Source organism: Artibeus jamaicensis, unplaced genomic scaffold (assembly GCF_021234435.1).
Source record: "Artibeus jamaicensis isolate MK-2021 breed Jamaican fruit bat unplaced genomic scaffold, CSHL_Jam_final contig_240, whole genome shotgun sequence".
Classification (NCBI taxonomy): Eukaryota; Metazoa; Chordata; class Mammalia; order Chiroptera; family Phyllostomidae; genus Artibeus; species Artibeus jamaicensis.
Window position 1 is genome coordinate 23861980 of NW_026521506.1, and position 16615 is coordinate 23878594.

The 16615-nt window shown below is 40.4% G+C and overlaps 1 pseudogene; it reads left to right on the top strand.

Moving 5' to 3' along the window:
* Positions 1 to 4947: 4947 nt before the first annotated feature.
* LOC119055567 (E3 ubiquitin-protein ligase makorin-1-like) lies at positions 4948 to 9437 on the top strand (annotated as a pseudogene).
* Positions 9438 to 16615: the final 7178 nt, after the last annotated feature.

Here is a 16615-nt window from a genome sequence, read left to right on the forward strand (position 1 = left end):
ATAGAAAATAGATGGGGGGCAAGAATAGCATGGGCAATATAGAATCTAAAGGACTTGAGACACATGGTCATAAACTAAAGGGGGAGTAATGGTGGGGATGGGGGGGTAGGGTGGAGGGGAATGAAAGGGGAAATAGAACAACTGTAACAGCATAATCAATTAAAAAAAAGAAAATCATACGGAAAAAAATAAAATAAACTGCTTGAAAAGTAACTAAATAAAATTAATTATAAAAAAAAGATGCTCAATATCACTAGCTATCAGAGAGATGCAAATTAAAACCACAATGAGATACCACTTTACACCGGTCAGAATGGCCATCATAAACAAAGCAACAAACACGTTTTGGAGAGATTGTGGAGAAAAGGAACCCTAGTGCACTGTTGGTGGGATTGCAGAGTGGTGCAACCACTATGAAAAACAGTATGGAATTTTCTCAGAAAAGTAAAAATGAATTTGCCTTTTGTCCAGGCAATTCCACTGCTAGGATCATACCCAGAGAACCCAGAAACACCAATCCAAAAGAACCTATGCACCCCAATGTTCATAGCAGCACAATTTACAATAGCCAAGTGCTGGAAGCAACCTAGGTGCCCACCAGTAAATGAATGGATACAAAAACTATGGTACATTTACACAATGGAACTTTACACAGCAGAAAGAAAGGAGCTCCTACCCTTTGCAACAGCATGGATGGAACTAGAAAGCATTATGCTAAGCAAAATAAGCCAGTTGGTGAAAGACAAATACTACATGATCTCATCTTTAAACAGGAACCTGAACAACAAAACAATCAAACAAGCAAAATATAACCAAAGACAGTGAAATACAGAACAGGCAGACAGTGACCACAGGGCAGAGGGAGGGTAAAAGGTGAAGGGTTTATGGGAACAATTATAAAAGACACATGGACAAAAACTTGTGGGGGTGGAAATGGGGGAAAGGGCTGGGTGTGTGGTCTGGGATGGGAGTAAAAGACAGAAAACTATACTTGAACAGCAATTAAAATAAATAAAATTTATTTGTTAAATAAGCATTTAAATTAAAATAAGCATTTAACAAATAAATTAAACAAATAAATTTAACAAATAAATTAAATAAGCATTTAAAAAATACCCTCAAAACTGAACTGTCTTTTCCTCTGGGAATTTCACTGCAGCAGTTATACCCCAAGAATCCCAAAACACCAATTCAAAAGGCCGTATGCACTCCAAAGTTCATAGCAGCACAATTTGCAAAAGCCAAGCACTGGAAGCAACCTAGGTGCCCATCAGTAAATGAATAGATTAAAAAAAACTGTGGTACATTTACCCAATGGAATTCTAATCAGCAGAAAGAAAGGAGCTCCTACCCTTTGCAACACTATAGATGAAACTGGAGTGAAGTAAGCCAGGTGGTGAAAGACAAATACCACATGATCTCACCTATAAGTGGAACCTAATCAAGAAAACAAACATGCAAGCAAAATAAAACCACAGACATGGAAATAAAGAATAAACTGACAGTCACCAGGGGATTGGCGGGGGGAGGGGGGGACTGCAGCAGAATGTAAGAAAAGTAAATACAGAGGATCCAGAGACACATGAAAAGATGCCCAATATCACTAGCTATCAGAGAGATGCAAATTAAAACCACAATGAGATACCACCTTACACCAGTCAGAATGGCTATCATAATAAACAAAGCAACAAATAACAAATGTTGGAGAGGTTGTGGGGAAAAAGGGTCCCTGGTTCACTGTTGGTGGGAATGCAGACTGGTACAACCATTATAGAAAACAGTATGGAATTTTCTCCAAAAAATAAAAATCGACCTGCCTTTTGACCCAGCAATTCCACTGCTAGGATTATATCTTAAGAACCCTAAAACACCAATCCAAAAGAACCTATGCACCCCAATGTTCATAGCAGCACAGTTTATAATAGCCAAGTGCTGAAAGCAACCTAGGTGCCCATCAGTAAATGAATGGATCAAAAAATTATGGTACATATACACAATGGAATTCTATGCAGCAGAAAGAAAGAAGGAGCTCCTACCCTTTGCAACAGCTTGGATGGAACTGGAAAGCATTATGCTGAGTGAAATAAGCCAGGCAGTGAAAGACAAATACCATATAATCTCACCTTTAACAGGAAGCTAAACAACAAAACAAACAAGCAAGTAAAATAAAAACAAAGACACTGAAATTGAGAACAGGGGGACAGTGACCAGAGGGGAGAGGGGAGGGAATTTCAAGGGAAAAAGGGGAAGGATTTACAGGAACTAGCATAAAGGACACATGGACAACAACTAAGGGGGGTGGAAAGGGGAGAGAGGTGGGGGTCACAGGGGGGTGGGATGGGATTGGAGTTAAATACAGAATACTGTAGTTGAAAAATAATTTTAAAAATAAATTAATAAATTTTAAAAAGAATGTAAGAAAGGTCAAGTCAAGGAACATATATAAATGACCCATGGAGAAAGACAAGGGATAAAGGACTAAATGTGGAAGGTGTGTATGGGTACAACTAGAGACAGTACTGGGGGAAAAATGGGGACAGTTGTAATTAAACAATATAAGATATTAGAAAAATGTTGACATGAAATAGTCTATTCAATAAAAATTGCAATGAAATTGATAGACAAGCCCAAACTGCACTAAGATAGCACAGTAATAACCAAGCCCAAGCTGTCATTTACTTTCCATGGTTGTAGTTATCCATGGTCATCCATAGTATACAAATATTAAGTGGAAAACTGCAGAAAGAAACAGTTCATGAATTGTATGCATCATTCTGAGAGTGTGGCAAAATCTCATCCCATCCCGCTGTTCTACCTCAGACATGAATCATTTATTTGTTCAGTGGACCCACATCGTGTGTACAGTATATTCATTGTTCTACCATTATTGTTAACCTCATCACATGTGTAATCTGTAAATTAAACCTTATCATCAGTACACAAGTCTATTAAAAGACATAGTATATGTAAGATTTGGTGTCAGTATCCACTGAAGGTGTCAGGACACATTCCCCATGTGTACGAGGGGAACTACTGTACATGTATCTGTAAAGACACTCATATACAAACCACATGAGGAATTTTCAGGAATAAACAATACAAACTCAAAGAACAAATTAGGAAAATGATGAAGAGACACTTCAAGCAAAAGCATAGTGAGCCCAAGCAAAGGAATTCAACCTCAGCTGTCATCATCAAAATGTACATTAAAAACACAATCGAATGTCATTAAGTATGCAGAATATGGTAAATATAAAGATGCCACATGATACCAAATATTCCTAAGATGTGGAACTATTTCAGGATGCTGAGCTACAGTACCCCAAAATGCTGAACACCCCCTTAGCTATCACTTGGGGGATAAGAGAAAGCAAAGCAGGGCCACTGAGAATTAGTTTGCATATATATCTGAAGAATTTTGTCCAGTGGTTTAACAAAAAGTGTGCCTGCCTTCAGACCCAGAAAGATGGACATCATTCTAACCTGTGATGCCTTATAGTCATCACAGTATATGTGTGGCTTACTGGTTCTGCTTGGCCTTGGAGGGTGGCTTGAAGGTGATAGGGAGGAAGTTTGTGTCTGGCATCTGAATCCATGAACCTGAGGGGCTTAACCATGCTGAGTTCAGAGGGAGTACTCTCTGCCAAGCTAGAGCTCCAGCTCACAGGGGAAGGAGAGGATGAGAGCCGTGCAAGACTAGCAGGCTAGAGAACTAGCACAGGAAGCAATTTGTCTCTCCCTCTCTCTCAAAGGAGAAGCCTCTTGACTGTGTAGCAGCAGTGGGCAAGGTGTCTAAAAGAATGCAAAAGGACTCCCACAGGCCAGCCATGAGACAGTGCCACATGGTTTTGAATTTGGAATGAGAGCCTAGCAAAGCTAGGCACTTCTGTACTGGCCTGGTTTGACAAGGGGAAGCAGCACTGTGCATTTGTTTCTAGGTATTTTAAAGGGACTTTGGGATTTAACTTGGACACTCCACCATTATTCTTAACCTGTATAACTTTTGAATAAATAGTTCATCTCCTTTTCCCTAAAGTGTCACTGAAAGCCCCAGTTTTTAATCAGTGGTGGGCAAAAAGAACCAGAGTAATAGACCAACTGAAAAGGGGGGTTTCTGTAACAAAACCACTGGAAATGTCATGCTAATAATTTTGGAAAATTAGTCAGTAGTTTCTTCTACAGTTAAATAGGAAAATATGTATTGATACAAAAATTTTATCTATAAGTAATTACCCAAGAGGAATGAAAACTTGGGTCTACAAAACAATTTATTTACCACAATTAAGGCAGTCTCAAACATAAAATCCTAAAGTTTAAATAATCCAAATGTCTGACAAGATAGTAAATTTAAAATCTTATGAGGCTCCTGTTGGAGGCTATCTAGCTATATGAAGCAAAAAGCTATTGATAGGAGTAAAACTTGGATGAATCTTACCAACATTATGTTGAGAAATGTAGCCAAGCAAACACATACATGTACCTGTAAATGCAGATGTACACACACACCACAAATTCACAAATACTACACAAAGTCAAAGAACAGGCAGAAAACAACAGCTATGGTTGCCCTGGCTGGTGTGGCTCAATGGATTCCAGCTTATGAAACAAAGAGTAACCCATTCAGTGCTCAGTCAGGGCATAGGCCAGGGTTGCAGGACGGGTCCCCAGTAGGGGGCACAGGAGAGGCAACCACACATTGATTTTTCCCTCTCAGTCTTTCTCATTCTCTTCATCTCTAAAAATAAGTAATCTTTTAAAAAACGTTTTGCTTTAAAAGAAACTAAGCTAGGGTGATAGAAATCAGTCGAGTGGTGTCTTAAGGAAATTGGCAGAAATTAGTTACCAGTACTAGACATGAGAAACTTATAAAGACTTCTTCTCACCTATCTTTCCCTGTCCAAAACCCTTTAGCAGGCTTCAACATAGCCCAGAAAATATACCAGGGTCATGTTGCCTCCTTCCAAGACCAGCTTGGTATGTATGTCATGCATGGGGTTTGGAAGGAAGGAGATAACTGTGGACACTCACATGACCTCTCTCAAAGTCCATTCAGGGTAGTGTGCAAGTATATTTAGCGAGGGTTCGCTACCTACAGAGACCACTACAGATATCAATGTAGCAAAAGTTGTTACACTTCCTTCCTAAAAAAGGAAGAAGCAACTACTACAGATCTAACTGCAACATCGACTGCTGCCTCCTTAAGTCTTTCATCAGTAGTTGGACCAACTGTTGAAATGAATGCAGACAAGGCTGAGTCAAGACATTCAAACTTTGCAACTGTAGGAGCAGGTTCAGAAGACTGGGTGAATGCCTTTGACTTTGATCCTCACTGGCCCTACTGTGGCCTTGTTGTAGCAGACAGCATAGGAAGAATCCTGAGACTATGCTACTGTTGCTAGCCAACACACAGGGAACTGGTTGCCAAGCAATTACTTTTAACACTTAGGCAGCAGCTAGGAATGAGCATCCAGAAGGGAAATAGAGGCAGGTAGCCTCACCATTATAATCTAACAAAGAACTTGAAACAGGAGGCTAAAAGAAGAATACTGTTAATCCTTATCCCAAGTCCAATAAGGCTGCCAGGCAACCCAAACAATACAAATAAACTATGATAATGCATGGTGAAGTTCCTGAAGCTCTGTGTGTATCATCTCCACTAGCTGGGAAAAGGAAAACCTTTGGACTGTGTATTCATCCTAAGGCCTGGTAGTGGGGAAGGGGAGGGGTACTATAGTGCCCAATGAAAAAGCCCATAAAACAACTTCAGTTAACTGCCTGCCTCCAGACAAATACAAAATGAGCGAACAGAGTCTGTAGCAAAGTAAGTTTTCAGGCTAAGAGATCCCAACCCATACCTAAGTTTAAGCAATCAGGTGTCCAGGAAAAATTAGCACCATCTATACCAGACAATCAAAATGGAACTCCTTGATCCTGACCCTGATCACTATATAAGTCCTCAGAAAAAAGGACTTCTCTTGGCTTCAGGCTCTGTTGCCACAACGTGGGGCAGGGGGTTGGCCAGCTTTGCCACCTTGCTCTTGCTCTCTCACTGTAACAGGGTGCAGCAAAGAGGGGGGCCCCAAATACCAATTTGTAATGGGGTCCATAAGAGCTTGGAAATGATTGGCTCCACACCACAGGGCCATGCCTGCCTGGAATGCTTGCAGCTGTGGCCAATTGTGGGAGGAGCCGAAAATGAAGCTACAGAGGAACATTGTGGCTGGGATTTAAACACAGGCACAGCAGCCATTTGGAGTCTTTTAGAGTCCACACGGCTTTGGTAGATTTGGAACCATGAGGCTCTGGCAACTTTTCAGGGATCCCACGTCTTTGGCGGAGTCAGGACCACTTGACCTTGGAAGTGCTCCCTTTCTGCCATGTGGATGGTGCCAGGACCCTGAATCATGGACTTTTACTTCTTTCCTGAGATATGGTACCCCAGAATCGGCAGAGAGGGAAGGAAGGACTATGTGTGATTTTCAGTATTGTAAAGAACTCTAGTCTGTATAACTTTTAAATAAATAATAATTCCTTTCCTTTTCACCAATCTGTGGCATTCAAAGACATCTTTTCCTATGGTGGTGGGCAAAGCAAACCTAGTATGGAGGAGGAAATCCTGGAGAAAAGGGGGGTATTTTAATCATTCAGCCACTCCCCCAACTGTTTTGTAACACCATCACTAATGAAATTTGCATGCATGCTAATAAACTAGCTGACCTGTAAATATTTATTGCACTGGCGAGAAGAACCAGGGTTTCTCCAATAACACCCCTACTTCCCCTCCTTGCACTGCAGCACCCCTGCAGAACTCAGTGACCAGGTAAGACTCAGAATCTGAGCAGCCGCTGTGCCCCTCTGCAGCAGTTGGAGAGTGTTATCTCCATGGAGACTCCTGAGACCTGTGTGGGATGCAGGTCGTCCATCCCTTGAAGGCTGCCCAGAGTTCACAACACAAGAAATGTTGCACTGAGGCTGACACTGAGGTCTCATTTGCTGGTCAGTGCAATAAGAACAAGGTGTGTGAGATCTGCAAGGAGGTGGTCTACATGAAGGCCATCCCCAGGAAGAGCAGCTGTAGGATCATCTCCAACTGCAACCATACCTACTGGTCTCAACTGTATTTGCAAGTGGAGTAGTGATAAACAATTTGTTTTTTTTTTAATTTTTATTTTTTATTGATTATGCCATTATATTTGCTCTATTCCCACCTCCCTTCCCCTCCACCCTGCATACCCCTCCCCCACCATTTCCCCCTTTAGTTCATGAACATGTGTCTCAATTTCTTTAGATTCTGTATTTCCCCTACTATTCTTACCCTCTCCCTATGTATTTTCTATCTACTGTCTATGCTACTTATTTTCTGTACCTTCTCCCCCCTTCCCCTCCTCCCACTCCCCCTATTGCTAACCCTCCCTGAGATCTTCATTTCTATGGTTCTGCTCCTGATCTAGCTATCCTCTTAGTTTGCTTTTGTTTTAGGTGTGGTTCTTAATAACTGTGAGTTTGCTGTCCTTTCACTGTTCATCTTTTTTATCTTCTTTTTCTTAGGTAAGTCCCTTTAACATTTCATATAATAAGGGCTTAGTGATGATGAACTCCTTGAATTTGGTCTTATCTGAGAAGCACTTTATCTGTCCTTCCATTCTAAATGAAAGTTTTGCTGGGTAGAGCAATCTTGGTTGTAGATCTTTGGTTTTCATGACTTGGAATACCTCTTTCCAGCCCCTTCTTGCCTGTAAGGTCTCTTTTGAGAAATCAGCTGACAGTCTGATGGGAACTCCTTTGTAGGTGACTGTCCCCTTAGCTCTTGCTGCTTCTAAGATTCTCTCCTTCATTTTAATCTTGGCTAATGTAATTATGATGTGCCTTGGTGTGTTCCTTCTTGAGTCCAACTTCTTTGGGACTCTCTGAGCTTACTGGATTTCTCGGAAGTCTATTTCCTTTGCCATCTTGGGGAAATTCTCCTTTATTATTTGTTCAAATAATTTTTCAACTGGTGGTTGTGCCTTTCCCCCCTTCTGGTACCCCTATAATTCGGATGTTGGAACGTTTAAAGATGTCCTGGAGGTTCCTAATCTTCTCCTCATTTTTCTGAATTCTTATTTCTTCATTCCTTTCTGTTTGATCATTTTTTTCTTCCTTCTGGTTCTCTCCCTTGATTTGAGTCCCAATTTTCTTTCCATTACTATTGGAATCTTTTGTATCCCCATTCATTTCAATTAATTTAGCTTCCATATGTTTCTCTAATTTGTGGCTAAAGTCAACCAGTTCTGTAAGGATCCTTATAACCAGTGTTTTGAACTGTGCATCTGAAAGACTGGCGATTTCTTCATCACTTAGGTCTATCGGTTCTGGGGCTCTGAGTTGTCCTAGAGCCATTTTTGGTCTGTTCGCACTGTTAAGTGAGCGGAGCGAAGCCTTAGTTGTTTACCAGGACGGGGCGACTCAGGTCGCCAGTTTGTGACGCTGTGTGTGGGGGCGGGGTCAGAGAAGGAGTAATGGCGTTCCTCTCCGCTAGCCCAGTGTTTCCAGTCACTCCACACGCCTGGGGTTTATCCGATCGGAATTGCGCGAGCCTGCTGCCCCGCGCCGGCTTCCCTTCTCACTGGCTTCTCCCCACGTAAATGCGCGCGACCGACCGACCGACCGATCGCAGCGCCTCTTCCCTGTGCGCTCGGGCAGCCAGCTGGCTGGCGATCAGTGCCCTCGTTGCCTGCACGCGCAGCGCACTGCCCCGGGAATTTTTTCTTGCTAACCTGCTCCACTGCTGGCCTCGCTCCTCATACCGGTCCAGCCGAGTATCTAGTTGTCCTTTGGACTCCATATTGTCGATTTTCCGTGTGGCTTGGTTGTGACTGCTGTTAAAAATAGTTGTTCTTAGATTTGGTTGTGCACAGAGGCGAGGTGGATCCTCCATCTACGTCTCCATCTTGGCGGAAGTCCCCATGATAAACAATTTGAAAGCAACAACATAGACTCCTGCCTCGAATGTTGGATCACATTTAACTTTGTAGTTCCGAGTGACTACTGGGTGGAGGAGGAGAAGAGAAGCAGAAACTCGTTCAGAAATACAAGGAGGCAATGAACAACAAGGCAAGCAGGTATTCTGATGAAGGACTGGGCGCTGCCCATTTGGAGGGAACTGTGTTTACCAGCACACACACCCTGATGGCCACAGAGAGGAGTCACAAAGACAGAAAGTGGGGACATCAGGCAGTTTCTGGGTGTAAGGAAGGAACCACTCGCTGGAGCTCACTGAGGAAAGACAGAACAGCAACCCAATGGACCACAATGAAGAACAGGTTGTCACCTGTGAGCTGAGCCAGATGTTACTTATGCTTTTGTCTGCAGGTGGAGACAACGACCTAACAGACTGTGAAGACCAGCAGAACTTGCTTCAGGATGAGCTGGACCATTTGCAGGACTGGAATCTATAGCAGCTGTGTGCCACATGCGGACAGGCCTGCCCAGCCTCAGAAGGGCTATCCCCAGAGCACCAGGGCATGGCCCAAGCTCCTCTCCCAGGCAGGCATACGCAGTGCAGGTGCTGTCGGAATAACTTCTACCCGAGGTCTATCTTGGTCCCTCACCTTTCCCCAAGGAGTATTCTTGTTTTCTCTGGTTAAAAGAGTTACAAAATAAAGTTTATAGCTACCTTATTCACAGAACATGAATTTAACTGTCAGACAGTAACTGTACGTTTGCTAATTCATCTGTTTTTAACCACATTCTCACAGTTGGGAGGTATTTTCTATTGACTTTCCCCCACTAATTTTGAGAACCCCAGGTTCAAAAGTCGCACCATTGGACCTGTTCAGGTGTTTAAGAATAGGGGTGACAGGTGAAGGATCTGGACTGTGGCAAGGAGCCTTCTGCTACAGACTTAAAGTTGGGCACTTGAGGTTTCTAGTCAAATTTTGTATGCGTTCCCTATGTTGCAGTCTGCCCCCCACCCACAGCCTGAGCACTTGTTTAGTGGTTTCTGTTTAATTACACACAAGTGATAAACTACCCAGTAACCACAAGCAGGGGGGGAAAAAGACTTGTACATACTGTTTCAGGTACTTGCAGTACGAGCATATATAATTGTCAAACTGAACAACTGTCAAAAACACAAGAACTATACATTTTATTATTTGTATGTTAAACCTCAATTAAAAGTCAACCTCTGTTGACTTTTTTCCTTACCAACTTATTTCAAATTTCAGTGCCATTAGTTCATATCCCCTCACCCCACTCATTCCAACCTAGTCTTTAGGCCCAAAAGATATATTATATTTAATTACTTAATGGTTTATTATCCATCCTTTCCCTGAATGTTCACTTCATGGAGCGAGGTAGCTCTGTCTGTTTTGTTCACTGACATACCTATTAGCCTATAACATTGTCTGACACATAGTAGTGCTCAATAAATATTTGTTGAATAGATGTGTGAGCTCTAAAATAAATACTACTGTGCATCTATAAGGTTATGGCTCTGTGGCCCCAAAATAGGGGCCCTTGGAGATGCCTAGGTAAAGGACCAAGTGTTTCAATACCCATTGGGACATGCAGAATGTGGGTGTTGCACTTTAGTTTCCTGATGTAAATAGCTGAAGTATTTTTAAGCATCAATATCTGTGAATGGCGTGACTATAAAACATTTCTCTGGCAGTGAAATTAGGATGAAGGACATACATCAAAATTATGGGGTCAATTAATGAAAAATAAGTCCAAGTATCTCTTGTGATATTGAACAAACTAACAATTGTAATTAACATTTAATTGCTCAAATACTGAATTTACGCATCCTAATGTGAGATTTGCCTAAGGCCCCAGAGAAAAATCACTGATTAGCAGTTACTCCAGCTGCTATGTGTGAATCAGCAAAGTGAGGGCAGGAGGACTCAGGAACTGCTATTTCCTAAAAGTTTCTGATTGATAGATGTGAACATACATGTGCTTTCAGCCCGTAATAGAGAATAAGTGGCCATTTTGACATGGATACCAACAGGGAGGTGGTTCAAGATTGCCCTAATGGATTTCTTTGCAGAAAAATGCAAACTTTCCTCTTAAGCACCACCTGAACTCCAGCCATCCAAGGTTTACTGGTGTTACAATGTTTATGTATTTCCTGTCAATTTCTTGTTGTTATAAAATTTTAATAAAAATAGCCCTGGCTAGTATAGCTCAGTGGATTGAGAGTGGGTTGTGAACCAAAGTGTTGCTGGTGGGTTGTGGGCCAGGTGCCCAGTAGGGGGCATGTGAGAGGCAGCCACACATTGACATTTCTCTCCCTCCCCTTCCACTCTGTCTAAAAATAAAATAAATAAAATCGTTTAAAATTTTTAATAAAAATAAACATGAGACCACATGTATAATACTGACCAGAGTTTAAACAGTCCAACTTCATTTTTTTCATGCTTTCCTTCATACTTTAACTATGTCCTGGGACACAGAATATATATGCAGGTTAGGATTCAAAGCAGGCCTCAAGATAATATACATCCCTTTAATTTAATTTTTATAACATATCAGAGGGGTTAGAGAGACTTCTGACAATACTGGAATGTTGATTCTTCAAAAGGACTGTGATATGCTTCCTCTGAATCTCTTTTCTCATGTGATAATTTTACTGATCATGTTCCAAATCCAACCAATTGACATTGCCAATGATACTGTATTAAGACAAGGGCAGCTCTCCTGTGAGATATTCTTGTGAAGAACACAATCCAAGACATACTCCATACACACACACAGTAACAAAACTCTTCAGTAATAGTGGAATTGAATGAAATGAGGAATCCTTTCCAGGAGTCTCTTCCTGTATGAATATTTCCTGCTACAAGGGTTTTTGTATCAAAGTACCTCTAGAAGAAACAATTGGACTTGAAGTTTCTCCTATACTACTTCCATCTTCAATCCTGTCAATTGAAATATACAATTAGAATTCAGGGATGTCCAACGTGTTGGCATCTCTGGGCCACACTGGAAGAAGAAGAGTTGTCTTGGGCCACACAATAAATACACCGCGACACATAATCATAAAATAGTCTCACCAAGTTTTAGGTAAATTTCTGATTTTGTGTTTGACCACATTCACAGCCATTGTGGGTTCCATGTGCCTGTGGGTCACAGGGCAGACACCCCTGAATTACTACTAGACTATTCTTCCAACTCCTTGATCTCTTCTTACCCAATGATCTAGTTTTCTATGCAACCTCAACCCCTGTGTGTATCCCAGACAAACAAAACCAACAAGTGCAATATCTGTCTATTCTCAGTTTCACTCTCTCCCTTTTCACATCTTTCCATGTTACTTTCTCTACTACCTTATTTCAAAGACAGTTCAATATCCACTTTTCCACATGAGTCCTTTCATGTTATTTCTGCTTTCCCTTCTGAACTTTGTTCAATCATGTGGTAAATCATAACAAGGACTCCCTCATAGTCCCTAACTACTATATCCCTCTCTTAAATCAGTTCTCTTTAGGGAAATCTGCAAAAACAATTTAAATTAAACTCTGTTCTTTCAAAAGTACAAAAGAATATGGTTGGAGAGAGATCCACACTGATTTCTCTCACTTTAAACCCATGTTCATAAATCTGAAGTAACTCTTTAATCCTGCCAATTAATTCTACTACATTTCCTACTCCATTTTCTCCCAGCTCTGAGAAAACTATCCATATTTTTTCCTTAAATGCCCATTGATTCTTTTCCCATCCTTAGTCTCATGGCTTTGCTTTCTATTGTACTAGTAACACCAAAGTGATCAGAAGAGAAATTCTCAATAACACATAAAAGTTAGCTTCAGTGCCTCCTTAGAATAAAACCAAAAAAGAAATTCCACAAACCCCCATTATCAAATTTACTAAACTGCCTGTGCCTCTGCCCACATATTCTCCCATCTTTAAAAAAAATCACCTTTTCTTCCCCCATCTACTCTCCCATGAATCCCTATACCAGGGCATCAAACTCACTTTCACCGGGGGCACATCACTCTCATGGTCACCTTCAAGGGGCTGAATGCAATTTAGGACTGTATAAATGTAATTACTCCTTCACAGTTAAGTGAGAGCTTGCAGCTAACACTGGGTAGGCACAGGTGCCAAGCCAGATAAAACAAGGTGGAGTGCCCTAACCAAATGCACGCATGCGTGCACACACACACACATATACACAGAATCTCCTGCAGGTTTCAAAGGGGAAAATGGTCTCCTCTCCAGACGTGTGAGACCGTAAATTGGTGTATTATGCCTCATAGTTCTTGGTGCTCTGTAACAGTATCTCTAGAAAACTAACACAACGGATCCCTTTACTTCAAAATACATCTACAATCCAGTCACCTGTACCTTGTCCACTGCTATTTCACTATTGTAATGGGTCTTATATAAACATGTTTATATTCCTGGGAACCTTGCTTCTATGTGAGAAGCCACTAAATTTATGAAGATCATAAATTTTAATAATAAATAATCATGCAATCCCTTCCCGCCAGCAATATGTAAATACCACATATAAACAATAAAATTGAACAAATTAAAATCTGGTTGACATAATCAACACCTACAAATTACCCTGGAGATTAATATGCTTACACATAAGTGTTAAGGAGTGTAGTTTTGTTGCACTCACCAACAGAAGAAAAAACCTTCACAGTGGCTAGTGAAGGACAGGCAGTGATCCTTTGAGAAGTGAAGGAAAGTCAGGAGCGATTAACTTCCAGGCAGCCATTCAATATGTTATAGCAAGCAGTGTGTGATTTACTGATAAAGAAAGGCCAGAGTCTTGCTTTCACCATCATTTCAAGAATCATCATCACGCACATATTTTCCTTAATGCCTGGAGCTTTTTTCATTGTTTTTCTTTTCTTCCTGCACTATTTTCTTTGCCAAGTTTTCAACCATTCAGTAGTTAGTACTCTTGTTCTTCAAAAATAAAGGTAGGGAAAAAAACAAAGGTACAACATAGAAAAGCACCTTAGGGCAAAATAAGGGTTGTACATGAGGGCCCTTTTAATTCTGTGGAAATAGCTACTGTGTGGAGCATAGTAAACATCAGTAAAGGATGCCATTTCTTTATTCCTTTCACATGCTGGACCTACACCAAGTAAAACCTCTTGGTTTTATCCAAATACAATACATGACTCCTACATGTTCAATTTTTTCTGATTAGAACCTGTTGGGTTGAGTAAATGAGTATGTCTTTGCCTGAAAACTGAAAGGCACTAATAGCATTTCTTACAATGCAGTTACTGAGTATGTTTTTTAAAGAAAAGCACTTATGGCCCCACATTACAACCAATCCTGCAAATGCTCATAAGGAGAATGTTTTTTTTTTAATTTCAAGGGGTTTTATGACAAAATCATGAACTGACTACCCATCATATACACTGAGGCTCTGTTTTCTTTAAGGGCTCTCTCATCCAGTGAGTCTAAATACAACCTGTTCCTGACAAGGACTTGCTTTAAAACTTTCCCCTTCAAAGTTTCACAGATCTTAAGACTTCCCTACACTAGACAGTTCTCTTTTTTGTTGTTTGTTTTAAGGATTCTACATTTTTTAATTTTTTAATTGTTTTATTGTTGTTAAATTACAGTTGTCTGCATTTCCCACACCACTCCCCCCCAACACCACCCTCACCCTTGGTTTTATCCATATGTCCTAAGAATTAGAACAGATCAGGGATATTTTGAAATCTTTCTCACTCTCTTCCTACTACTTTAAAAAAAAGTTCATTTGTACTAAGTGCAGCAAACATCATAGGTATATCAAGAGTTACCATGGACTGGGCACTAGTTACACAATGAAATATTGCAAATCCTTTGAGGGAAGGCACTATTTCGGCTCCCAGGTTCCATTGGGCAATCCATCCTCATTAATAGAGTTCATCAATGTACAGAATAAAAATACAAGCTGCTTAGGTACATGTAAATTTCAGATAAACATTACATAATGGGGCATGCAATAATTAGATGTTCTTACAACATGTTGTTACTGGATACTCAAACTGAACTATTGACCCTGTATTGTATCTAGCAACCTCACTACTAGAGGATGAAGACTATATTAAAGAATAATATTGTAGCTCAACAGAAGCTGCCAACTTTTACTTATTCTCCATATCACTCCCATGACTTGCACAATCCCCAATAACCCAATGTTCCATAAATATACACATACTTCGCACAACACACATAAGCAAGCAAGTTAATGCTGGGCCTTACCAAATGCCTTACCAAATGCTGGGCCCTGGGAACCCAGGAAAAATCCAGCTCAGTCTGCAGCCTGGAGAAGCTCACCCTGCAGAGAAGAGACAGACAAGTAAACAGACAGTTACAAAACAGTCTGCTTCAAATAGCACCATTAACAGATTCGTTGGAAGCATGGGGAAAAGCTGAGAAGTATACAAATTATTTCTGAAACCATTACTGAGATTTTCTCCATTTTAAAAAGTCTGTTATAATAAGAAAGAGAAATGTATATGACTTTTCTGTACATGACATGCACATGTAGTTATTGAAGCACTTCTTTGAATCTTTACATGCTGAGATATGGCTGGCAACCCCAGGCCTTGACGGAAGACAATGACATTTGCCTCTGTTAAACACAGATGATTTCGGCCTCTTTAGTCCATGCAATCTATCTAAATATATCTTTATCCTAAGTGTCTACATGCAAGGCTGGTTTATGGTTCTTGGTTGGAATGTTAGCCAAGTCATTTTCTGCAAAAAAGAACTGCGTAGGCTAAAGCTTGGATGACTTCATTAGAAATTACTTTCTATTTTGGGTCTCTAAGCAACTGTGGTTTGGGGATCATAAAATCAAATGGCTTTGTCTTCAGTCGCATCCCATGTAAGTTTTACATGCAGGAAACGATACAGCAGGTTGTGTACACAATAATTAGAGAGAAACAGGAGAAAAAATATGAAAGAAGTCCACAGAATTTTTTTTATTCTCTACTAGACAAGTGGTAATAAAACCTTGAATTGAATAAAACACTGACACCAGAAAATATATCATACCATTTATCATAATAGTTGAAATTATATTTTCTTATTTTTGTATTAACTATAGATAAAGATATTCTCTAAATGACTACTGTACAAAAGATCTCACAAAGACTGCTGAAACTATAGCAACATAGACATTTAAGTTCAGTTGCCTTAGCATTCTGTTCACAGTAACAAGGAAACCTATTGAACAGCTCATAATTTATATTCATAGTTTGTTATGAGTTGGAGATGTAGGTTGTATCATTTTCATCAATCACAGTTAACAACATCAAAATAAGCTTCATCAAGATTCATTCTACCAAACAAAAACACTGCAATACTAATCAATTAAAAGTCAGTCTTTTGTGTATGTTTATTTGTTTATCCTCCCTCCCTCCCCTGTGTAATTCTTCTAGCAGAGGTACTCATGTTACAAGAAATTTGTGTTACTTCTGCAGGGTTGCCTGCAATCAATTTGGCACTAACTCTCACCCGCAATGTAGGAAACATTCCATTAGAGAAATGGAAGTGACTGCAGATACTCTGATCTCAAATTGCTAGGAAGCATTCAATAACTGAACAGGTAATAGAATCCCTTCAAGGGATGCTAATTCAACAGCCTACATAGCCAATCCACACA